We start from the raw sequence: 25550 nt of genomic DNA, 5'->3' as shown, positions 1-25550 counted from the left end.
TAGATTGAGTACCATTCTGTTGATGGCAAGTATGCTATAAATGGCATAAAAATAATTAAGGTGGCCATTGCTGAGTTCTCCAAATCTCTTAGAAAATGTGAGAGAGGAAGGGCAGTGAATTACAGTGATATAAAACCAATTTCTAGCTTTTCTGATGTTTATTTTTTGGAAGAAGAGAAACACAACCCCTTTTTTCATTCATCCTGCAATGCAGTCTTGTTGCTCATGCAGGAGTAGCATATATGGTGGTGTGTGATGATGATACAACTTCACATGCTGTAAAATGGCAGCTAGCCTGGGAAACCATCAAAGGAATGTGAAAATATCAAGCTACCCAACCAATATGGTATGTCCAAAAGGAGACTTAAAAAAATCTTCAGAGTCACATTTTGCATATTTTTATCCTTTGTATCTCTGTTGTTCTGATTTATTTACATTTTATGCCATCTCATCATTTTCTTTCACCTTATCATAATGTTCTTACACACAGTTGCTTCATGGTTAGATGGAAGGCCAGAACAGATTTCCTATTGCAGTTTCTTGTGGCTGTCTGTAGTTTGAAGTCAGCAAAACCTTCCTCATTCCAGCAGCATCGACTGATTGAATTTCAATGCATCTCTTTTCCATGTATGAACTGTATCACCAATATGCAGAAGGTCAGCTCACTAGAGCAAGGAATATTAACAGTGCATTTCAATTCTTTTTTGTGTTTTGCATCTAAATGACAAAATTGCTGTGGATGCATCACTTCATAGTCATATCTCATGTGTTTTCTGAGTTAGACCTAACCTGAAGGCTATTTGTCTCTGTTAGCAAATATTAAACAATCAGTGATAGCTTGCTCTGCCCACCTTTCCCTCCCCGACTGCAAGTTCATACTAAAAGCATCCTTATTAACCTCAGCACATCAACCCAGCACTTTAATTCTTGCTGATCTGTGATACTCATATCAAGTTTGTGACCAAGTGACCAAAAGTCCAAATGCAACTTCTGTGGTATGCAAAACCCACTCATGTTAGAAGAAGGAAACTTCTCTGAAGAGAAGCCATGAATTGTCAAAGAGGGAGTGCTGGATGCTCTCTGTCAGCCCAGCAGCAGCCTTCTTCTTAGAAAAAGAATTCCAAGTAGCGCAGTGGAGACACTCTGAGCAAGCTGCAATGAGGAGTTTTCACTGCTATTCTACAGCTCTTTGTAAATCAATTAAAAATAGAAAGCAGCCTAATCTCTCAGTTCTAAAATATCTTGAGGCATTTTTGCCACATCTTTCCTGACTGTTCTATAGAAAACTGGATATGACTGTGCCATGCTGAAAAAAAAAAAAAAGCCTACGAGTTTTTTCCAGGGGTATTTCAAAAAGCTAATCCTAATATCAGATTGAAAAAGCTCTGCTCTACAGTTTTAATGTTTTGAAATGTAAATTGAGTCATTGAAATAATTTAACTTTATCTGATTACTAGTATTATAATAAGGAATTTTAGAAAATTGACAAATTTCTCTACCTCTCTCTTTCAGAATAGCTGTTTCTTTCAGAATATGTGTTACTTTAAATATCCTTAATTATCAACAGTAAAAAGTGGACCTTCCTGAACATTGCAGACTGCCTCAACAGCTGTGAAATAGTGGTAGCTGTTGCATTGTTTTGCAATGAAAGAGTTGCTCATAGTTTTATTGCAAGTAGTTCATTTAAAGAAAAAACACTTGTACTACCAAAACTCCTGTTATTTTATCTTGTATCTCTATAGATTTTTTTTTATCTCCTCAATCATTTTCATTTACTTCTTTAGCAAAAATACATATCCCATGGCTTAGAACATATTTTTTTGTTCTTCACTTCCTACATTGTAGCTTCTGTCCATTTGTTTTATCAGTTCATTTTTCTTGTATCTCACATACTAATTTTATTGAAAAAGAACACACTTTTGTAATGAGTTATATCTGCTTTCACTAGCACCTAATATCATCCTGTGCTTACTCCAGCCTTCCCATTTTAAGACAGTGAATCTGCTTCACCTTTGTTCTATAAATAGAGAAGCTAAATTTTAATTATCTTTTCTATGTCTGTATTTAGCCATGCATATGAATGTTACTGATCACCATATGTGTACTATTGAATCAAGTTTTAATCCCAAATTGTATTCTTAGCAATAAATACCACATCTGAAATAATGGACTTGTTTTTATATGGACACATGTCAAAGGCTGAGACACCTGTCTTACTGATCTTGGTTTCCTTCAGTCCAGAACTGCTGATTTTTGACACTACATTGGAGCTATGCAAGCTTATATTTTCCCTTTATGCTTTCCTTATTCAGGCTGGATTCCCAAAGATAACATGCAAGTGTCAGGCATGAAATTTTCCAATCCTCCTGTATTCCTTTCTTCATGAATTTGTAGCATGCTATAAGAGCCAAGCTGCTTAAAAGGATTTTATATTTTAGCCAAGCTTTCACCTCCTAAGTGTATAAGCTTTTTTAAATATATCCTTAAATTTGCAGTTAAAACCAGTTCATAATAAGAAAACTATCTACATTTTTTTCCTCCACAGCAATGTTACTACTTCCTTTAAAATAAAATAAATTGCTTTGAGAGGAATTGTTGAAAACAAAGCCTAGAAGAAATGGCACCACATCAAGCTAAATAAATCTGTCTAAAAATACTTAAAGCAGTCTAATATTACATTAAAGATTCTATTTAACTCCAAACAAGAGCATCTAGCGTTTCAGTGGAAAGTCTTCCAGAATCCTCTGTGGCAAAGAAAGCAAAAGCTCACAAGATCCTTTGAAATTTTTTTATTTATATGAAAAGAAGAATGTTGGGTCAGGGAAATTTCACCTGAACAGAGTAAGGTGTTCTGGGCTGCAGCACTGTATGTATGTAGCAGTGCAGTTCATATACCCTATCAGAAGGGGGTTTTGGTGAACCAGTGGCTTCTTTTGTAGCTTTTTAACCTGTGGAATTTGTGGAACAGCCACAGTCAAAACATGCGATTTGACGTGTCAAGGAAATACATCCTCAATACTTCTCTGGAGAATAAAGGAAGTTGTTTCATTTTCCCCTCAGATATTTCAAGATAATAATTTCTGAGGTGGGCTAAGACTTGGCTAAGTCATGCCCATAGCATTATGCCTGTGCTGTGAAATGCACCTTGTGCCCTGCTGGGAGCAACATTGGTCTCCTTGGTACCACAGAGGACAGGTCATACAGAAAACAGGATTGGACTGAAACCACATATGAACAATGGACAGGGGTTTAAAAAGTCATGCCTTGGTGAATCTGTTTAGTTCTATAGGTTTTGACTCTAGCAGATTTAATGATATGTCTGTTTATATTAGCTATAGATAACAACTTTCTGGAGAAATTCTGATCCTCCCTACTTCTTCTCCAACTTCTGCCTTCAGAGCTTTTTTTGTTATTCCCTTCTTCTGGAAAAGAAATACTTGCTGCTTCATACTTCTCATTACCTCCAGTAAAACATTCTTTTTTCAGTCTTCCCTGCAGAGTTTCCTTGCCAATGGGTACTGTACTACACCCACCTTTGCCTGAACTGCTGGCACCAGATTCTGCAGAGCTTGAGGACAGATGGTATATTTTATCTGGGTTTTGTGTGTTCTCAGTACCATTTATGTGCCTCTGTAAAGTTAATAAAGTGTTTATTATTAATATTGCGTTGGTTTTACCCCCTTTCCAAACAGAAGAATATTGCAAAAGGTGTTTTTCTTGTTTTGGTGCTATTGGAATCAGGGAATTGCAGAAAAATCAAAATGATTTTATGAGAATTATTTAGGTTTTCACCTTTTTCACTTTTTTTTTCATTTCTTGGTTTTTGCTCCCACTCAGGCAGATTTCTCATTTTAATCGGATTGCTCTACCCATCCCAATTTTGCTTTGTGCTTTGCATTGTGTCTCTTAGCAGCACCTCATTCCAGGAGAGGATAACTGGGAACCAGATAGCTGAAAATGGAAAAGCTGAACAATAGCAGCTAATGTATTGGGTCTGATGCTTCCTAGGAGCCCCTGGGAAGCTGGCCACAGCACAGGTCCAGCAGAAGTTGAATACATCATTTTATGTCCCAGGGTAAGGTCCCCAGGAAGCTTAAGTCATTCTTAGACTGTGTATAGCTTTTATCCTATGACAGAGGGGATTATTTTTGCACAGACCTCTTTTGCCTTAGATGGAAGGAGGAAAAACTGCTTACTGTGGTCAGAACACTAGTCTGCTTTTACATGGAAAGCAAGCTATTTACTTTTTCTGGCATTATTTCCTTTTCCTCTGAGGAACTTGCATTTTATAGAGACAGCAGTCCACAAGGAGGCCATGCTGCTCCCCAGTTTGCTGCCATTAACAAAATCAAGGGCAGCAATGGTTCAGAGCCTCTGAACAGGCAGCTCTTCACTGTTGCGGTCCAAATGAGTTGTGAAAGCGGAGTCTAGCTTAGTCTCCATGGAGAAGGATGGCAAATTGTGTATTTTTGCACAACATATGTTTAGAGATTCTTTTTTCCTTTCTCTATCAGGCTTTTTCCTTCCATCTATGACCTCAAGCAGGCTGCTCCTTTGTCTCAAACCACCATTTGGCTACATCCTCACTCTCCTTCCTTCAAAGCGCTGCTTTGATCTCCCTCAGCAGAGTGCCAGCAAAGCTGACAAAGGCAGAGGTTTGCCTTTTCATGTGCTTGCTAGATTGTTAGTCAAGAGCAGCAGAGAAACACTGTGCAACCTGTCAATGCAGTTTAAAAAAAACCATATTATTCTAAGTTGCCACAGAGGGCTTGTTCAGTGGAGCAGAAGTCCTCCAAGAACCAGTTCTCTGGGGCTGTTCTCCTCTCACGTCAGAGGAAGACATTGCTAAGGCTTTCCCCACAAATGTTGCAGGGTATAAAATTAGCCTGCTGATCTTAGGAAAGCTGTTCAAAATAAAGCAGTTATTGCCAGTTTGATGAAGTTCCACTCCATTTAACTTACACAAAAATATCAGTTTTCATCTTTGACCATTTTTGTAAGGAGAAATGATTTACTGAGGGCCACCTCATGCTCTTGCATCTAGCTCACAAAGACACCTCTCAGCATCTTCTGCCAAACTGAAGAAGGCAAAGAGTTAGCCACCTCTTTATATTAATACTTTTTAGTATAACATCTGCCCCTCTTGGTTTTCACTCTGTGATCAAAATTCCCTCAATTCTGAGTAAAAGCTGAGTAAGGACCTTGGGGTATTGCCTGTGGGTGCTTGGAGACTGCTGGCATCAGGCATGGAGTGAGTTGCTCTGAGATGAGTTCATTCCCTGGTTTTTCCTCCTGTCAGAGCCACAGATGTGCTTCATTTCATTAGGTGTAGCTGTGGGCATAGTGCCATCCGGCTCTGCTGCTGACTTATCCCACTACTGCTGAAGGCCAAATCATTATAATCATTTCAAGTTGATAGCACAGTATATTTCCCCAGGGACTGCTATTCAAATTAAATCAGTCATACCAACAATAATTTTATAATTATATAAAAGGAGCCCTCTACTTCAATAGTTTTTCTGAAAAAATGGTGCATTCTATCAAATGGTTATTGCTTCTTACAGAGTTTTTTCTCCCCACAAATCTTGATACTCTCTACCTTCTTTTATGTGAAAAAAATTGCTATTCTGATAATTAGCATGTGTAAGTGCAATCAGTGTCAAAATAAAAACAAATGTAAATTTCAGAATTTATCTCTGATGTAGGCACTGGCTGCCACAAGATGATTTTCTGTTGTCGATGGCAATAAGTCATTGATTAGCCTCATTTTGTAAGCACTGAAGGCCAGATTAAATATTCCAGTCACATTCAAAGGAGAATGAAATTCTCATGAAACTACTATGACTGATATTTATTGGTCATTCTCAGCCTCTGCAGCTCCAAGTTCAGCAAGGAGCTCTACTTTGAATGTCTGGAGTAATTTCCTGGTGTCACTTGAATTCTTGTAGGAGCAGATGGGCATAAGGCCTGAAGAAAAACTGAGCCTGAGGGATCTGTTCGAGTAAGCTGGAACACAGACTCAGAGAATCATGGAATTGCTTGGGATGGAAGGGACCCTAAGGCCTGTCTTGTTCCATGGCTTGGGAGTGAGGAGTGACAGCTGATCCCTTTGCAAATGGGTTATTCAAATATAATGCCAATCCTGCCTTTTTGTATTATAGCTCCCATTTTCTCCAGCAGAGCATTAATTAGAGTAGAAAAATAACCTCATTTCTTCTACTGCAAGCAGATTGCTGAATGTTTGTAATGCTCTGAGTTAGATAAGGAAAGCCAGTTTAGGAGCAGGATAAGGCCTCTTTTTAGGCTAGATCAAACTGATTGTGAAAGAACTAGAGCTAAAAGTGCTCCACCTTTTTAGAATGGGATGATTTATATCTCCTTTTATGAACAGAAGATAAAATGTTCTGCTTCTTATACTCTCCACAGAAATAAAACAGACCTAAAAATAAGTCCTAATGCAGACAAGTTTAAAATAGAGCTCACAGCAGAGAAGTATTCATGAGCAAATGAGTTAATGATTTCTGACTGGTTGGGGCATATACCAAAATATTAAACATAACCTTTCCTAAGTGTGTGTGGTTTTATTCCATAATTATCAATGAGTAGCATCAAATGGCATGAATTGTGAAATCTTTCCCTGGATGAGCCTGAATCAGAGTTTGAGACATAGCTTCAGTAGTGTGAAGCTGAACTTTACATGTCCCTTCATCACTCATTTTCTTGTACTCTAGACTACTTAAATGTATATATATGCAATGACTGATTACTTTGAGGTGGTCAGGAAAGTTTTCCCAAGAGACATGAACTCTGAATGGTCAAAATCTGGTAATGAATTTGATTTTCAGTCACAGAAGACATCAGGTTTTTATACTTGTCTTAGTTTATCACATGTGTTCCTGTTATCATCAAGGTCCAGCAAAAAGCTCAATTTTAGGAGATTTCTGGTGGGTAGGATAACAATTAAATTCTTGATCTAACTGTGACTGTGGCTTTTCTTCTGGTAGGTAGCTCTATTGTCTGTGTTTAGAAAATCATTTAAAACTCAAATGAACACTTCTGTCCTCAGAGATAAAACTGATGTAAAGTTTTTATCATAATATCCCATTCTCAGTTTGGCAGTTCCTGAGAAATAAAATACTGGGTTATATTGTAATCAGTCACTGGTATGTTTTGGAGGCTAAGGATCTGCAAACAAAATTTCAGAGTTAAGTTTGCCTGTCCATTTTAGCTGATCTAGAAAGAAATGCTTCAGCTCATTTCAGTTTTGCTGGTCAGGAATGTACATCCTTTGTCTCTCATCGAAGAAGAAGGTCTTTTCCATCATTAATTTTTACATCTTCTTAAAATGGAATAAAATTACTTGTCCACTTAAAAATATGAGTCTCATTCCCATCAACTGATTCATCAAAGTGCACATTGCTACTTCTCACGTATCAGTCTCCTTCCCTCCCAAACCACATTAATGTAGCATATTGATGTAATTAGTGTTTTAATACATGCACCTACAGAGACCCTGCACATGTCATGCTGTGCTTCATCAGGGCAATAAAGGCTACAGGGAGAGTTGCATCAAAAACCATGTGCATGCTGTATATACATGATCTTATAGTCTACTTTTTGTGCTATTTTTTGGCCCTTGAATTTACATCTGGCCATAGCCTGTGGCTGCACCTTAGCAGTCCTGCATAGCTGTGGGCAAGTGCTCAGCTCTCATTGGGAAGATGGTACCTTTTTCCTCTGATTTTTGAAGGTGGTCTTGTTGTGCTGCTGATGATTGGAAGATAATAATGTTGGGAGAGAAGCTGTCACTCACCTAAGCTCCTTCTGTGGGTTTTGCCCCATACAGCATATGGCCATCCGTGCATCAGTGAGTAGTGGCCACCCTCATGTCAGGAGATGTCGTTTGCCTTGGGCTGGCATTGCAGACATGCCTTGTTATTCATGAAATGCGCTAATTAGGCATTCTCTTAATTATATGATTATGGTTTCCTCATCTTAATGATTTTCCTGTGAGTTGACTTGTATGACATCAGTTTACTGCTTCTTCTGATGAAGCATTTAAAATGCTTTCTTTTCAGTTTTGAATATAGTCTACAAGTACAGGTTTCACAGTGTTTCCTTTCCCCAGGACAGTGATTTGACTTAAATATTGGAGCCTTTGTTGTCATTGTAGGGATATTGTTTCCTTTTTTGACCATGTCTGGCCATGAAATTTTTTACCAAAATTTCAGTGTCATTAGAAAATGATGATTTGACTTAGCTGGGATTCTCTTGCACACCAGTTTTTCCTCAGTCAAATGCCCTCGCTTCTTTCTTCCCAGGGCATGTTAGCAGCATTTGTTGGGTCTGCCTTTGACCTTTAATAAAATAATTTATATTCCCTAATATAATTTTTTTCCTCTTCAGTCTTTTCAACTCCTAGTTACCCCATCTCTACATAATGAATTTGTTTTTTCCTTTCTTTCTCCTTTTCTTTTGGTCTTATTTTTATCATATAAGGGATAATGGGAGCAAAAGAAATTGTGTGATACTGCTTCTACTAATTAAATTAGAACTAGAGTGTCTACTGCTTAGGGCAACCTTTTACAGCTTGGTAATGTGATAAACTGGAAACAGACAGACCAGTAAAACTTCCTTCTTTGCCTAAATTCTGTTTGCTGTGTACATTAACTACATCATTACTATCCTCTGTGCTGGCAGCAATGCTTAGCATTAATCCAAATTAAAGAATTCATGAGACAAAGAAATTGTAACAAGCTTGGACTGGACTGTGACTGACATCATATGGATTTATAGGAGAAAGAAATGCAGCTATGAGTGAATAACCTTTCAGGAGTTAAATTCTGCCTTTACTACTTTGGCTCTGGGCACTGTTGCCCGAACTTGTGCTCTTTGAGATCAGCCTTTGGAATTTAAAGTCTGTTCTTCAAATAACCAGTTTTCCATTTTTTTTAATTGCTTTTATTAATACTGTTGCTTTTGATAATACAGTTCACAGAAGACTCACGGGTAAGAATGCAAAGGCACACAAACCACATTCTCCCTGAGTGGCTAAAGACCAGGGCCCTGGGACATGTAATGTCAGATGACAGGAAAAAAATTATCAAGTGGCAATAGAGGTAATTATTCTCTAAGTATTATAATTAAACAACAACTGCAACATATGCTGGTTGTTTGCCATTTGTACTCACTGGACTTGTGTGTGGTAAAGCAATGGCATTGCCAGAATATATCCGAGTCTGCAGAAAATGAACGAAGCAGTTTCTAGATTAAAGTCAGGCTGACTAACCTGCATCTTGGGGCTAACATATTCCGTTTTGAATTTTTGATTTAAGGGAAGGGAAGTTCTGATTTTATATCAAGTCTTGGAGGGCAACTCCCACCCTACACAGTTAATGATAGGGAAACCTTTGTCATTAAAATAATTCTGCTGCTTTACAGAACTGGGATGTCACCCTACAAGCCTTTTTTCCTGGTCCTAAGGAATAATTAAGCAACTAAAATATGCAATTGGCATGCTCAAAATTATAGGTGAAAAAAATATTTTGAGAACATTGGAATATGCGGTAGATGTTTGAAGTACATCACCAGTGTCAATGAACACAAAAGCCCAGGAGGAAATTTGGCATTTTGTCAAAATCTAAGCTATTAAAATACCATTCTGATGCTGACCTTTTGATTTCTTCATTAGATGCATACAAATTGAACAGCTCAGTTTCAAAAACAGTATTTTGAAATTAAGAATGTCAGCAGCTTAAAATGAAGTGTTTTCACTAAAATTTGGGTAACTTCTTTTGGTATTGTTGGCTGGTATTTTTAAATCTTTTTTTATTACTTATATTCACTCCATTTTCGACCCTCCAAAAGTTCACGTCCTGAAATTCCTTGCAGACTAAAAATTTCATTGGCCAAAATCCTGCATCTGGCACCTCCTGTGGTACTAAAACCTGTCTAAATATACAGAAAGATTATTTGTCTTTAGTGTCATGTAATTTGAGATTTTCAATCTCAGATTTCCTGAGTGGCAGTTGATCAGTGTTTTCTGGGTTTTCGAGGCCCTTCTATATTAGAAGTAATTTTTTTCTATCCAATCTCTACTACTTGACGTTCCAGTGGAAAGTAACCATCAGCTACTAAACTCACACTTTGGGAAAGAACGAGCCAAGGTTCATTTGTATATTTTTCTTCATTTTCCTTAAATCAGATTTTAGTGCTTTTAAGATTAAATACGTTTTTTATGAAGGAAACAAAAAGAAGATAGTAATTTCTGGGATTCTGGGCAGGACCTGAAGTAGATGGGGTTCATAGATTTCATGAGAATTTGAACAATGAAGGGTTGTTTTGACATCTGTGGGAGCATCTGCAAGATTACACTTTAAATTCTCACATTAGACCTTCCAATATAATTTCAAAATGACAATAATGCAGTCTTACTGCTAATAGGAACAGTTGGTTCCTTAAATGAAAATGACTAGTAATTGCAATTTAATTTTTGATTAGAAAGATAGTTAATTTTTTTCCCAAGTAATTCGCAATCATGCCTGTGTGTTCAGGTGTTGCTACTGTCAGAGACCACTAAATATTTGAACTCCTTTTCTTTGATGGGACAGCAACAGCTAAATCCTAAACCACAGATTTTTGTTAGGACCATCTGTGTTTGAATTATTTTCTGGTACTTAGGGCAGAGAGAGGAGACAGGAGAAGTTCCTCATTTGCTCCCAGCCACTTGCTGGCCCTGCAGTTGGTGATCTGGGCAGTTCTCAGCAGTGCTGCTGGTGGAGAAAAGCAGTGACCTCCTAAAGCACTGAGGCTTTGTCCTACCATCACAACCTCAGAAAAATAGATTATGTGAAACTCATGGATTATTCCTGTGAGTAGGAAAGACACAAAATTTTTGGGTAAAAACATTGCTTAGGAAATATTACTGTTTGGTTTTGACTATTATGGTATGCAAAATCTCATCCTGACCGCTGAAGGTGTTGAAGGTCATTGGTCAGAGTGACAGATGTAGTGCCAACAGGGATATATATGTGGCTAAATGTACAGAATGTGTCTTGATCCACTTGTGTTGTGCAGCTCAGTGACAGTGAGGGACCTTCCTCGGTTTTTGTTCCTCTCCTGGATTTCCCATGCTCTCATAGCAAAGTAAAACAAGCTTTAAATCTCAAACACTCTTTGGATGAATGGGTATACTCTACCATGTTGAAAGACACTTAGTTAGGGATGTTACAGACCCAAACTGTGCTTATGAGCAATAAAGTAAGAGAAAGACTCGAGATCTGTAAGTCTACTAAAACCACAGTAAGTTACATAGATGCAGAGATGTGTGCCAGTCAGAAGACAGTATTTTTGCATGTAAAACACAAGGCAGAAGGTCCAGCCCAATGTTCTGTGCCTGGTTGGAGCAGTGCTACAGTGCAATCCCAGATTATTTCAGTGCTAGACAGTGCTTCAGTCACAGAGATTCTGCTTTAGAGTACATTTCCTAGCACATTTTCACTGTTATTCATCCTAAAATTTTAATATAAAAGCATCTTCCATTCCAGTATCTCAAAATATTTGTGAAGTCCTATAGATAAGTACTAGGGGACTAATTTGCAGAGTTTTGCACATATAGTCTTTATTACATTTTATTTGTTCAACTTCCAACATCAATCTACAGCTTTATAGTAGGAATGATAAAAATATGTTATGTATTTCATGTCATTATTTGTATGACTCAGTACCTGTAAATGCAACTGATGTGCGTGAGGAATGAAATTGCACAGTTGCTCTGAAAACAAGGCTGCTTGTGTGACTAAATAGCAATTTGGTTATGTGACATCAGAAGACATTTCACATATTTTGTTTCAGCATGTCACATCAAGTCATTAGCAACAATTACGATTCCTTTTTGTATCAGTAAATCTACAATATTTTCAAGCATATGTATCCTTGTTCCCCCACCCACCTCTATTTCTTCTTTCTCCCTCTAATCTCACCACAAGTTTTCTTATTTTTCTTCTTATGTGCTCCCTACAGGAGCTGGGTAAGTCTCAAAACCAAAGAGTTCTTGTTTAGCTCCTCTCTGGAGCCTGGACCAGATGGTACAAAAGAACACACATCCCCAAGGAGTTGCATAAAAAGTCTGTGGAGGCCTGGTACACAGTGGAGCTGTACTGCCTAAAACATTTGCATAAATCTTCCTGCAGTTCCTTTAAACAATGTCTGTGGCTGGGACGAAATTAAAGCTTTGGAGTGCTTCTAGCTGAGGGTTTCTTTCATTTGATTTTTAGAATTTCTTTAGATACAAAACAAAGGTAAGGTTATGTGGGAATTCAGACTTTCTTTTGCAAACCACAAGGAATAAAAACTTTTTTTTTATGAAGTACTGGTATGACCAGAATTTCTGGATCTGTTTTGAATGACTTAATTTGTTTTGAGATGGAGATAATCAGTCAATGAAAATGCATTCATCTGCTCTGCACTCTACTTCCAGTTCTCATTTGCTCCTGCTAGATAGATCTGCCTGCCAAGCATCATTTTGGTGAGTTTTTGAGATTTGGGAACTCTCTGAAAAAGATTTCACTTTAGTTGCCACTCAAATTATTTCAATCCATGTATGCACATGAAAGTATACTGTGAATCACTTGCCTATTCAGCTTTTCTCCAGTTCTCATTCCCAGCAGTGCTGACAATGATAACACAACAGTACTTTTGGTCCCAAATTCAGGTTTATCTACCAGGAATTACTACTGCTGTGTCTGTTAAAATTTTCTCAGTTGTAAAAAGAAAATCAATATTCATTTGATGTTTGCAGCTTGAACCTACACTAGGTAGAAATGTAACAATATTGCTGTTGTCAGCATAAGTCCAGAACTGAGCTGACAAATAGAAATTCAGAGGAATGAGTGAAAAAGCTTGTTAGTATGCCTGCTGTTACCCAAGGAAGAAGTGAGCATTTGAACATTACCAGAAATGCTTTTTGAGTAGAAGATTTGGTTGCCCAGCTCTTGTTTCAAGGGGCTTTTTTTAAAAAATAAAAATCTATTTGTTAAAGAATTTATTAAATGTAATAGTTGGAGGGGGGGCTTAAAAATGCAGAATAATGCTTTTTTAACACTTTTCCCCCATTTGCTTCATTTAAGTATTCCATTTGACTGAAAGTGAGAGTGTTTGCTGCTCTGTTGTTCTTACTTTTCTTTTCTTGCTTGTCTTCCTAAAGAGACAGAACCAGGGACTCATTCAATTCATGCCTTTGATCAAGCCTTGAGCTTTTTCTGAGAATATCAGAATTCTGGGCCCTCAAGTTAAAATTTTTCAGGCTTTGTTTTCTTTTAAATACAAATATATTTCTAACTGAAGAGGCCTGTTTTCAAAAGTGCATAACACCCTTTGAAAGAAGATTTTAGCACATTTGTAAACATGGTTTGGCCTCTTTTCAGGTTGGAAAATTCAACTTCCCTAAATATAAATACAGTATTTCTGTGTCTAATGTAAGAACAGAGTAATGGGAAATGAATTCCTTTATAATAAATAAACAACTAAAAATCATTGGGCAGAATCTGTCACAAGCTGTGTCAGATAGATTGGTATGGGAGAGATATTTCATTCTTAGCCTCCAGAGCCCATCTGCAGGTTCATTTTGCTATAAAAACCAGATTCCTTGTGCAGATATTCCTTCAGTAACATTTGTCTGTCCTTTTTGTATCAAAAACTGCAAAAAATTGTGATGGGAAAAATGAAAATGTATTTAAAATAGATTTGCAATGTAGAAAGCAATAGTAATTTGCAAGAATGCAAATCCTTCTTAGTGAAGCCATGTCTTGACCCTGGAAGGGATCCTGCCTGGGCTACCATAGCTCTTGGCTGTGTCCAAAACGAGAAGCAGAGGCACAGAGCTTAGAGCCTCACCTGGGAGAGCTCAAAGCTCCAGGGGAACAGCATTTTCCTGCTTCTCAGGGGTCATGTGAGCCTTGGAAAGCTGCTCCTGACAGCAAAGGCAGCCCCTCACGGGGAGATCAAAGGACAGGTGTGAGAGTCGAAGCAAAGCTTCTGCCAAAACATCTGGTGTGTTTCCCTGATCCTTTGAAAGGAAGTGACGGTGTGAAAAGCTGCTCATTCATCAGTTCAGTGGGTACCACCCAAAGAGTATGGGGAAGGGAGTTTTCTGTTAGGGACTTCTTAAAATCAAAGCCGTGCGAGTTTAAAAGCAGGAAGGCAAGGTAAGGGGTGGTGTGTGTGAAATCATTTGTGCTGATTTTAGAAACAGTGACCAAATCAATCAGACCCAGATGGCAACACTGCCGAAGTTTTGTTTCAAACTGCAGCTCTGATTTGCAAGCTAATGCTTTCATTGCAAAGATGTGCTTTTTGGGTCATTTTTTTAATTCTCTAGTTTTAATTTTGTTCAGATCAAGTGCTTTGGATATATTTAGCAAAAATGTTCTTACAGAGATTTAAAAATATGAGGGTTCTTCAAACAAACTTTGTGCAAAGTTGTCAGAAACTCACTCTTCTGGCTAAATTGTCAGGTACCTTTATTTCCTGTGAGGAGGAAGTTGGATGTAGATTGTAGTCGTAAGATGATTCATATGTTTCTTGCTCATCTCCCAACTGCTTCCCTCCTACATGAAATACAAGATGCAGTTTCTCCTACAGATGTCTGTGCAAGTCAGTCTCACACACATTTTATTTCTGTACACAGATAGGTGAACAATCCAGATATAAACAGATTAAAATAGTTTGACAAGGAATACAGTTCTTAGAATTTTTATTGATCCAGTAAATCTTCTGCATTCCTGCCCACTTAAATCAAAAAAAACTCAAACAAGATCCTTGAGATTATTTTATTCTAGAGTTTAAAAATATGTGGGTTTGTGCCACATTTTGAGGATTAATATATGCCAGTCTCTTAAACATAAGCAGAATCTCTTTCTTTTTCAAAGGAGCATAAGCATTTTAAAAACACAAAATAGCCCTGAATTGATTTACAATGATTAGAAATGTTGTTCACATAGCCTGCCTTTTGGCAATGTGCAAGTGTAGCATCTGATGTGTAAATACTGTATTCTGAGCACAAGGAGTCCAGTTCTGCCAGCTCTTCCATTCACACAGTTCCATTAAGATAAATAAAAATTCTCAGGTGGGATTAAACTTCTCTGCACTATACATAAATATTTTCTCATACTAAGAAGATAATGAGTAAACTTTTTTCAAATAAAAATATTTTTTATATTTTTCAAATATAAAAAAAGAGATCTTTGTTCTTTTTTCCATAAAAACACAGGTTTTCAATGCATATGTCAGTAACATGTCTGTAAAGATAGGAAGGATAAAAAATTTATAAAAACAACCCCCCAAATAATATTTTAGTATTCAAAAATGGAATGCATGACACTGAGGTACATTTATCCTATAAATTGGCTTGCACTGAAATTGGAAATCATCTAATATAATGACAAAAAGTTCCTCCAAAGGATAAAATGATTCAGCTGACAAACTGGCAATTACTCACACAGACTTTTCAAGTCTGTCTTTAAATAAAACATTAGTTAAAATATTACGGTATATGCCTTGTGTCATCCAAAGCAAGATGAATGCTGCATTACCTTCTATGAGATGCTTTCAATTAAAAATATTTAAAAGCCTGTTGATGTAGCTGAGAATGCACAGGCTTTAGATTTTTGGAACAGTGAGATTTACTTTTTGGTGATGACTAGCAATGATTAATGAAATGGGTATATTAGTTAATTTGAAGGCTACAGAGTTTTATTCATTTATAGGAAATCTACATCCAATTTATACTTCATAACCACCATTGATCATAACTCCTGTAATTGCAGACCCAAATGAAGCCAGATTGGATTGCCTTTACTTGCCCTGTTTTTTTCTGCCCCATGCACAGGTTAGATGTTTACAGCAGTTGTTATGATTCTTTTGTTGCTCTTTTCAGCACGGAGGCTGTAGGATAACAAGGCACCATGGCCAATGAATATTACCAGAAGGCATTAATCCAGTCAGTTTAGCATAATTTATTAGGCAGCACACAAACTAATAATCTGTTCCTGTGTTAAATATTACAACAGTGAAGAAGAGAAAGATCCCATTTTTTAAGTTGAAGGCAAGGTTTGTTGAAAGAGGCCATATATTTAACTTAGTTAATTGTTATGGTTGAAATAAGGTTTGCACACAGCTTCTTCTACTTGCAGCCAATGTCCCTGAAGAAGAGAGCTAAAGAATACCATATGTACCTGAAAACTTAACTTTTTTCTCCTATCAGGGGTATCACCTGGGGTAACAAGAGTCCTATGTCTGCCTTTGGACCCCAGTGTCTCAGTCTGATAGAGCAACAACCACGCTGTTAAAGCTGTGTGTGCATCTGCATTATATGTCAGTGTCCTGTGGTTATATATATAAGGTTTGGCAAAGGATTGACAGCAAGCACCCTATCATCTGCTAAAGTCAATGGATTGCATCCTACTAAATCCTTAGGGTAATTTAAAATCTGGGTGTGAATGCCTTGCTTACCAAGGACATTCTGCTAGAAACTAGCCAAAATTATATCTCAAATTAAAAGTAATTAAACTAAGAAAAGTGTATCTTAGTCACCACAATGAAATGGATATGAATTTCTAACCTCACTGAGGAGCACTGGGCACAATTCTGTGAGCAACACCTGGAGTTTGTAGTGTATTTTGAATCTTAAGGCACAGTGAGTGGGAAATCATTATTAGGACCCAGCAGTCTGAGCCATTTATTTACCAGAACATGTACTGGTTTTCAACATGTATCTGATCAAGGTCCCACTGTATTCTGTTCTGGTGTTGGTCTGTGTATGTAGAACTACATCTCAATTAAAGCTCTTTGCTCCTGCTCTCACCAGGAGCTGTATTTCCTGCTCACCTTAACTGCAAAAGGAGTCAGCTGGAAACCAGGTCTGTCTGGGGTGGGGTAGGGTGGGAGGAGGACAGAGCTGGGGTTGCTGCCGTGTCATCCTCACACCCACCTGCCAAAAAACCCCAACCCCATAACAAAAGGGTGACCCTGCTTTCTAGCTGCAACTCTCTCAATAGACATCAGTGGAGGAGTTCCTTTCTTTGATTGCTTGATTTCTCCCTCAACAAGGAATTGGCATATTTAGGACTTGGGACAAAATGAAAATGGAATAAAACTCCAGCACATTTAATTGCTAAGGGAATAGAAGCTGGACTTTGGAAATTTTAGTTTCTTCTAGTCCAAGAAACCTTTTTCTTTTTTGTTAAGGTCCAATTTAAACTGAGGGAGATTTTTACAGAGCTATGGCAGCTTACAGCAGAGCTGAATGATAGGACAAGGGTGAGTGTCTTTAAACTGAAAGAGGAGGGTTTAAATTAGCTATTACAAAGAAATTCTTTACTTTGAGCTTGGTGAGGCCCAGCACAGGGTACCCAGAGAAGCTGTGGAAGCCCCACACATGGAAAAGTGTTCAAGTCCAGGTTGGACAGGGCTTGTGGAAGGTGTCTCTGCCCATGGCTGGAGGTCGGAACTGGTCCCTTCCAACCCAAACCATTCTGTGATTCTGTGATTACTGAAACAAAGTTACAGCTACAGAAAAGTAATTCTCTCTGGACTCTTCTGGATATATTTTTTGGCATAAAACCATGTACTAGTACTCAGCAAAGATGAGATAAAACTGTGCCATTAGAAACTTTGTGTGTTCTCCCAGTGTTTTATAGAAGTTTTCAAACATTTAAATTACCTGTTCAGAACTTCAGAATTCCAACTTCCTTCATGGTTATTAATTTATACTTGCTTTAGTTCACCTACACAGGGTAATTTAGTATTCTTTGAATTTTTAATACCTTTTCAAGATTGATATTTATTATGTGTTTATAGCATTCTGTTTAAATGCTATTAAGCAGTGTGGTAAGAAAATAATGTAGTATATCTGCTACAGCATGTTCAATAATGTATGTGATTGTTTCTCTGAGAAAGAAAAAAGCCTTGGGTGTCAAGAGGCTCTAAGCAGGAGGCCATGCTGACAGAAGGGAATTTGGGATAGCAGGGTTCCTTGAAGGTCCTCAAGAACAAGATCAGAATTTATTTGTAACACATTTACTGTAATTGAAGTTAGTCTCTGCCTCGAGATAGCATTACTCCCATTAAAAAAAATTCTCTAGAATAGTTCATAGAAACTCATGAGCAAAATTTAATTCTGAGCTGAGATGGTGAAGTAAACTATCAAAGGTGATGTGTATCCAGATTAGCTCTTGAGATCTGCTCTTTCTCTCCTCCTATTTCCCTTTTTATCTCTTTTTGGCTGCTGACTGTAATGTCTGCACATACATCCTAATGTCTATGGGGCTCTGTATGGGTAGTAATAAATAATTGTATCTCCAACTGATGTTCCTAGAAGTGACAGCTTCTGAAATATAGCCAGTAATCTGACATATAAATCTTCCTTTGGAATCTCAGCAAATTCTACTTCTCTTCTAGATTTGTCAGCTGCCTTTCAGATTCATGGTCTCTGTGGTTTGGTTGATGTATCTTTCAAACCACATGGGATAATCAAAGTTGCCCTTGTTGGATCCCATTAGACTGGTGCTCTTGAGTTGCTCATTATTCCTGCATGGGTTTAAGGAAAGTGACAATGCAGCTCTCTCATCTGGGAACCAATGCTAATCCAGGCGAAAATTAGAGGATTCTTGCTTACAAGGTGACCAAAGCTTAAAAAAATGACACAAACAATATTGACCCTTCCAACAATTTTATTCTTCTTCTTTTTTGGGGGGGAGTGGTGGGGGGGGTAGGAGGAATGCTTCATTTTACTAAGCCATTGTGGCAGATCTGAGTGGTTGTTCATTTCATACTTCTAGTTCTTAACTAAGCACATTGTTCTAATAGCCCACCTAGCACACTGTCTTATCTAAAATGCTAAGGAGACTGCTACAGCAATTAAAAACAAAGTTGAAGTAGGTAAATCCAACATGTGAATGTTTGTCCATTTTTTCTTGTACAGGAATTCAAAATTGTGCAGTGGTGCTGATGTGGATTCCTGAATCTCTAGGACAGGACAACCAATCACACAGGAGTCAGACATTTATGTGAGTCTGCTGTTCTCTTGATGCCAAATAAAATATCCTCCAGGGTTTCCAGACAATTTTCAAGATTAAATAGATCAAACTTAATTAGCATATTTTATCAGTCAGATGACTCCAAATGTTTTTATGAGAGTTGGAAAGTACATTTGAATGATTTAGATGGTTTTCATTTCTTGGCAGGAGCTAGACTTTTGTTTATGGTAAATCAACATACCCGCACCTACTGAGATTCTTGTTCTACATCTCAAATGAATTCAGCACTTTGTCATTTGCTGGATAGAGAGACATGCCCAAAAAAAGTGACTGGGCTTCTGTGTTCATTTGCAACAGGGCAGATGTGCTCCAATGCAAAGCAACCACTGGAAGTGCTTCCATTTGATGTTATTGTTTCATTGAGGGCAGGGATTTGGAAAAAGGGGCTCCTTTGGCACTGTAACAAATGGTTTATCAGATCATGCTGGAAGTTTAAGTGTAGGTAACATAAAGACATTATTGATCTAAATCAGATACCCTCTCCAATTTTATCAGATATGTCTATGCCAGAGTGATACAAAGAGTGTCTTTCTCCTGTGGTTCCTTATCTTTTATTTATTATCTTCAGTCTCTTATCTGAACACATATTTGATTTTTCCCCTCTGAAATGCCCAATAATTTTAGAGCTGAAAGTAAAGGCTTCCAGACAAAAGGTTTTGACCCCAGTAAATCCAGAACTGAATAGAAAAATACTAAGGAATGACAGCAAATAATACATGAAGCTTTGGAATATTGGGCCTAGAGCCAAAATATATGAGTGTCAAAGACACGAGGTGGAAGAACAGGTAAACCTTTGTCATCTGCTGTGGCACTTGGGGAAATTTGGAATAATTTTGTGTACTTTTATTGGCCAAGGGATCCATGTCTTCTTGCAGTTTCCTGCATGTACAGTTTCAATTCAGAGTTTTACTAATGTGATCTTGAATAATCTGGAAGGAAGAAAAGGGGAGCCTGTTTACAGGGAAAGGGTTTGTGTGCTGATGTTCATGAGGTGGCACCAGAACCATAGGATGGACAATATGAGGACATGTATAACCTCCGGATGTTTTAAGGAAAATATCAGGCCACAATAATAAAATTTGAAGGCAAAAAGAACTCCAAGCCTGCAAATAGCATACTCAAACAACATGGGAGATAGATTATTAAGTTTTTTCCAGGAAAATCTGCTTCTGATAGAATGGAACAAAGGAAGAAAAGGCAGGATTTAGGCTCCTGAGAGAGAACTATAAATGTGCTGTTAAAAATGGGGTAGCTGTATGTGATTCTTTACTGTTCTTACTGGGCTGAACATGCATTAAATTAAGAATTCTGTGGGTTTGTAACGCATCAAGCTGAAAGCTTATATCTGTATGCTGCAATGACCAGGTAAGAATGCAGTTACACATAAAAATACATGCTAATTGCTATCAGCAGTCGTGTTTTGAAGATCATGCATTTTTTATGCATAGCAAGCTGCTAAAATATCCTTACTAGTTATTTCTGCATCATAGCAGCCCTATTGGAAAAGCACTATCCAAAAGGATTTCCACCAAGACTTTGCAAGCTCCTGGTAAAGGTGCAAGAGGGAAGTGACAGACATGGCATTAACATAAAGCTCAGAATACTTACTGCCTTCTGCTTCCCAGGGAAGCAGTCACTCAGGTTCCTGTAAAGGCAAAAAGCATAAAGAGCCTGGGGTCTGTTATCAGCCCTCTTGGGCAGAGCTGAGATACAGAGTGCTCTGCTTAATATTGCTTATCACTAATTTTGTGTGTGATAAGTGAAGCATGAACAATATCCAAGCGGGAAGCAAACCAGATCTATGGCTGCACAGTCAAGCCTGTCAAAATATATTGCTGAGCTCCTACAGCCAAACAGTTCTGCAGAATATCAGTTGAAAAAGGATGTTCCAGCTCACTGGGCCTCCACTCACCGTATGCTTGTGCAGCCTTACCTGTAATAGCAAATAGCTGTGCTCAAGGGCAGGATGAATTAAAAATTAGGAAGGGATGTTGGAGTGAACCTGCATGATATTGAAAACTGATGTGCTTTTTTACTTGCTATGTCCCATTGAGTTGTGAGGCGATGATGATGAAGTCACGGAGTCTTGCTGAAATCACTCACATGAGTGAGGAGTGTAAATTACTCTGAGAAATCTGTATTTGCAAAGCCATGCTGTGGAGATTACCCTGGAGAAAATCCACTCTTGCCTATGTCTTCATTCTATGAGAGAAGTAAGAGAGAAAGTGATGGTGTTGCTCTGTGGCTTGTCTGTTTAAACCAGAAATGTTCCCTCTTCTAAGGTTATCCTGTGCAGGAGGAATCATCTGTGTGTTTTGACCCATGTACAGAAAAACATTTTCTCTGAGAACATGGGATACAGGGTGGAATTTCCTGACAGTCCCTGCACCCTTCATGCACCTGTGTTAGTTGTGTGTTACAAATCTTAACAGTGGTGAAGAGCATGAAAATGCTGTCTGGTTTTAAAGCAGGTCCTAAGGATCATTGTGATCTTTTTCTCTTTCTAGTGTGAGGAAACATTAAGCAAAATGCCAAAAGGAAAATATTAACATCTTGGTTTATAATAATGTGTTCAATGCATGATTTTTTTTACATGGTCACATGTAACTACAAACTATTTTTCTGGGAATTATTGCACAAATGCTACAATTCAACTATTGTGATGAAACACATGCAGTTTATATTTCCCTGTTCTTTTAGTAGCAAAAACTCTATGATTACTCTTAGAGGAAGTAGTTAAAAAATTTAGCTAGATAGAGTGTCTATTAATGTAACATTTTTCCTATATATAATGCTAAGAAATACTCAAAATTTTCAAGGCTTGAGCACTGAGGTACAAACAGGCCCAGCAGCACCTTACAGTTTTGAAATTTCAACTTAGTTTTTTTTCTTAGGAGGAGGAGGCTATTTAGGCATAATTCCAACAAAAAAGCTTATAAGCAAAGAGATTTCACTGTGGGTTTACCTCACTTCCATTTTTATTTGATTTTTATCAAATCAGTTTTATCTGAGTGGATGGGTCCCAGCACCTCCTGAAAACATTGATGGGTAACCAGTGCTGCTTCCAGTAAAGCTGGAACTGAGCTACCACTGAGGTGTTAAAAATTGAAAGAACAAAATCACCAGGCAAAGGGAATAGGGATGTTGTCTCTCTTTGGTGCGTGCTCCAGTCAGTGCACTGTAACACCCTTATGTGGGGAGAGAGTCCAGGCAGGATTGTCATGAGCTCCTTGTGAAATCTGTTCAGTAAATGGGGTTCTGTACCCACTGCTGATCTGGTTAAACAAGATCTCAGGCTCTATAGGTGTGGTGTTAGACAGCACATTTTCCCCCAAAATTTTTTTCTCTTTTTCTTCCAAAAATCAATGTTTTTATGATTAATCTTGATGCCAATGACTTTTTTTTTCCTCTTTAAATGTGCCCTTCTTGTAATACTGAAGGAAATAACAAGCTGGTGCCAAGTGGAAGTCAAATAAATGGGCAATTGCTAAGGAAAAATACTAGCAACTGCTATAAAATAATATGCCATTAACAGCATTTTATTATGACCATAAATGGCAATAATTATTCTTCTATTAATATTTCAAAAGACTGGGAGAGGTTATTGGGACAGGATGAGATAGGAAATTGTTCAATTTAACTGTACTTCCTTCACATTAGAAACTCTGGCAGTGCTATTTTCCTTTTTAAAGCACAGTTTGACATTTCTGTCCAAATAATTAGTTTGAGCAGTATGTAAATGCTCTTGTGATATCAGTTGCAACTTCATCATTCTAATAAGTGTATGTATGAACCAGCACACATGCATGGAAATAAACTTATGGAATAACTGGTAGTGCAAAAAAGCATCCAAAGTAAGTTTCTAACAGAGATCTGTAGGCCATGGCATGAATTTCATGTTTGGTGAAAATCCTCTGTTGCTCAAACCATCTTGATAACCAGAATAAAATGATTAATTTGTTCACATTAATTAAGCATATTACCTAAATATTGTGTTGGATTATGAATACTCTTATATCTTTGCTATTTTTCATTTCTATGTTATGAAAAGGCTTACAGAGCAAGAGATGTGTTTTGAAGGGGAAAGAATTAGAAAATACTTTGAAAATTTGAAAGAAAACATTTTGTATAATTCTTTTTTCCTACGAGCAAAACAACAATGAACTTAAGAGAAAGAGAAATGTCAGTCAAAATAACAAAAACAATTTTAATAATGACCCCTAAAAGATTTGCAAGTAGGCAGGTTAATCTTTTTTTTTCAATACACCTATATGAACACCAGCACAAAGTAATTAATTACAGGTTCTGGTACAGAAATGCCTCACATATCATCTTTGGGTGTCTGCCTTTTCATAACATTCTAATTAGTCCTTTTTTAATCTGTGACTTTGTTAAAACGTGGGGGGTGGTAGAACAATGTTGACATTTCAAAGGGCTGGACTTACATTCCCTGATAATCCACTGGAGTCACACAAACTGCTTTTCTTAATTACCAGACAAAAGCAACACGTTTTCCAAGCTGCCTAGCTCTATAGATGTATTAATAAGCCTTAGCTTATTTAACTGCTGAGGTTTTCATCTCTGAGTGGTTTGGGGATGGTTATTTACTGAGAAAAGCTATTACATCCTGCTGCTACTGACAGGCTGTGTCTATTACAGAGGGACTGCACAAGTCTTCCCTGACTTCAGCCTTCCTTCTGGTCTCCAGTTGCTCTCCTAGTCTGGGTAACTGAGTTTCTGTCCAGATCCTCTAGGATCAGAATACTCTAGAAGTAAAAGATTTTGGAGACTTGGTCAACTCATTCCCTTACCTTCTCTGACTCCACCTGTGCATGTGAAGTTTTCCACTGACATTTTCACTGGCAATAAAAAAGAAAAAAAAAAGATCAATTTAACATTTGAAGTAGAGAAGTTTCTATAAAAAGAGAGGAAAGAGAATGTGTCATATCCAATTTTTGAGAACATCCACTCCTTAATGCTGAAGAATGCATGTTAACTGTGGAAATGTGAGCTGAGATCACCTTGGTGAATTTTCCTATAGTTTCTACATGTGGGGGGTTTGTTTTTCACACTATTTCCTGAGGGTGCTAAGATTTGTGTTTCATATGTTCAATGACTTCCTCTCTACCCAGAGTAAAGGGTGTTTTCTAGAAAGGGTGGGACTTTGTTGAGAGCCTGGTTGATTACATTTTATTCATCCAAGCTGTAAAAAATAAACCATGTTAGATCTGGTGGTGCAGCTAGGGCCACATACATTAGGCAAACACAAGACAAATAGAAGCATGTTATCACTTCCAAAATAAAAAAAGCTCAAAGAGCAATCCATAAATTATATGAAATCTATGAAGGCATTGTGTGTTTATATAATATTAGATTTTTTGTTGAAGCATAAATGTTACTTTAGTTTTCTAAACTTCTTTAATTTTAATTTGTCTGTTAGATATTTAGATAGCATGGAAATATCCCTTATAAAAATGGGTTTTGTTATGGCCTGAAGATGCAACTTATCACAGGTAAGGAGAATATTGCATTGATCTCTGCTGTAGATAAGGAGACTGCCAGGGAGCAGCTGCCTTGCCACATAAAAAAATCCCTGAGCACAATTCAAACATACTGGGGAGTTTCACATTTGTTCTGTACTGAACTGTAATAAAAAGGGCAAACCCTGTGTTAGCAGGTACATGGGCAAGAGGAGTCTGCTGGGGAACAGGAAAGTCTGGAAATAGTGCTCAGGGTCTGCATGGACCCCACAATCAGGTTTGGAGTGAGGAGGGGAGGCACCTGCTGCACTGCCCCCCTCCTAAAGGCATGGACCTCATGGGCCTCTCACTCCTCAGTGCATGCCAGGGGGCAGAGCAGCTTTGTCTGCTTCTGCCTAGCCTCTAGCCAGGGAGAGAGCCTGGTGCTCCTGGCAAAGGATGCTCCTAGCTAAGAATGTTATTTAGAGAGTATCAAGGGACTGAGCAAACACACTTGTCTTACTGTGTTAGATGAAGAGCTATTACCAAATATGAAGTATGTTGGCATATTGTGAAATGGTAGCACTTAAAAGATGAGCAGGATTTGTGTTCCAGAGAGTCAACATCAGGTACAAGTGCATGCATATGGTGTGCCCAAGTGGCTGCTTAGTCATTCAGGAGGAAAGTGGAGGAGATCAAGTCACCCACAGCAAAGGAAGGCTTTGCCCAGCCCTTCTCCTTGCTGGGAGAGGCTGCAGCTCCTGGACAGCCCCTGATCCTGCCTGGCAGGATGTTTAGTATTGCATATCCCCAGCACTGGGGGTGCTGTATGCAAATGGGAATAAAATGTGGTGGTGACACTCACCCTTTCCCCAGGAGCAGACACTACTGGGGCAGACAGTGAGCACTACTAGAAATGAGTTGGGCATTCTATGAGTTCTTTTGTGTTGGATCATTGCAGTCCATATAAGGTAATGTAATATAATATTATATAAAT

The 25550-nt window shown here is 38.0% G+C and overlaps 1 long non-coding RNA gene across 2 annotated transcripts in view; it reads left to right on the top strand.

Annotated features, from left to right (window-relative positions):
- LOC132333930 (uncharacterized) overlaps positions 1-25550 on the top strand; it is a 140789-nt gene that overhangs the window by 22651 nt on the left and 92588 nt on the right. For both annotated transcript variants that reach the window (XR_009488300.1, XR_009488299.1), the window contains exon 2: positions 18980-19064. This is a non-coding gene — a long non-coding RNA (uncharacterized LOC132333930). The remainder of the gene's footprint in view (positions 1-18979; positions 19065-25550) is intronic.

Source organism: Haemorhous mexicanus, chromosome 14 (genome assembly GCF_027477595.1).
Source record: "Haemorhous mexicanus isolate bHaeMex1 chromosome 14, bHaeMex1.pri, whole genome shotgun sequence".
Taxonomy (NCBI): Eukaryota; Metazoa; Chordata; class Aves; order Passeriformes; family Fringillidae; genus Haemorhous; species Haemorhous mexicanus.
This window is presented reverse-complemented; position numbering and strand designations above follow the sequence as displayed.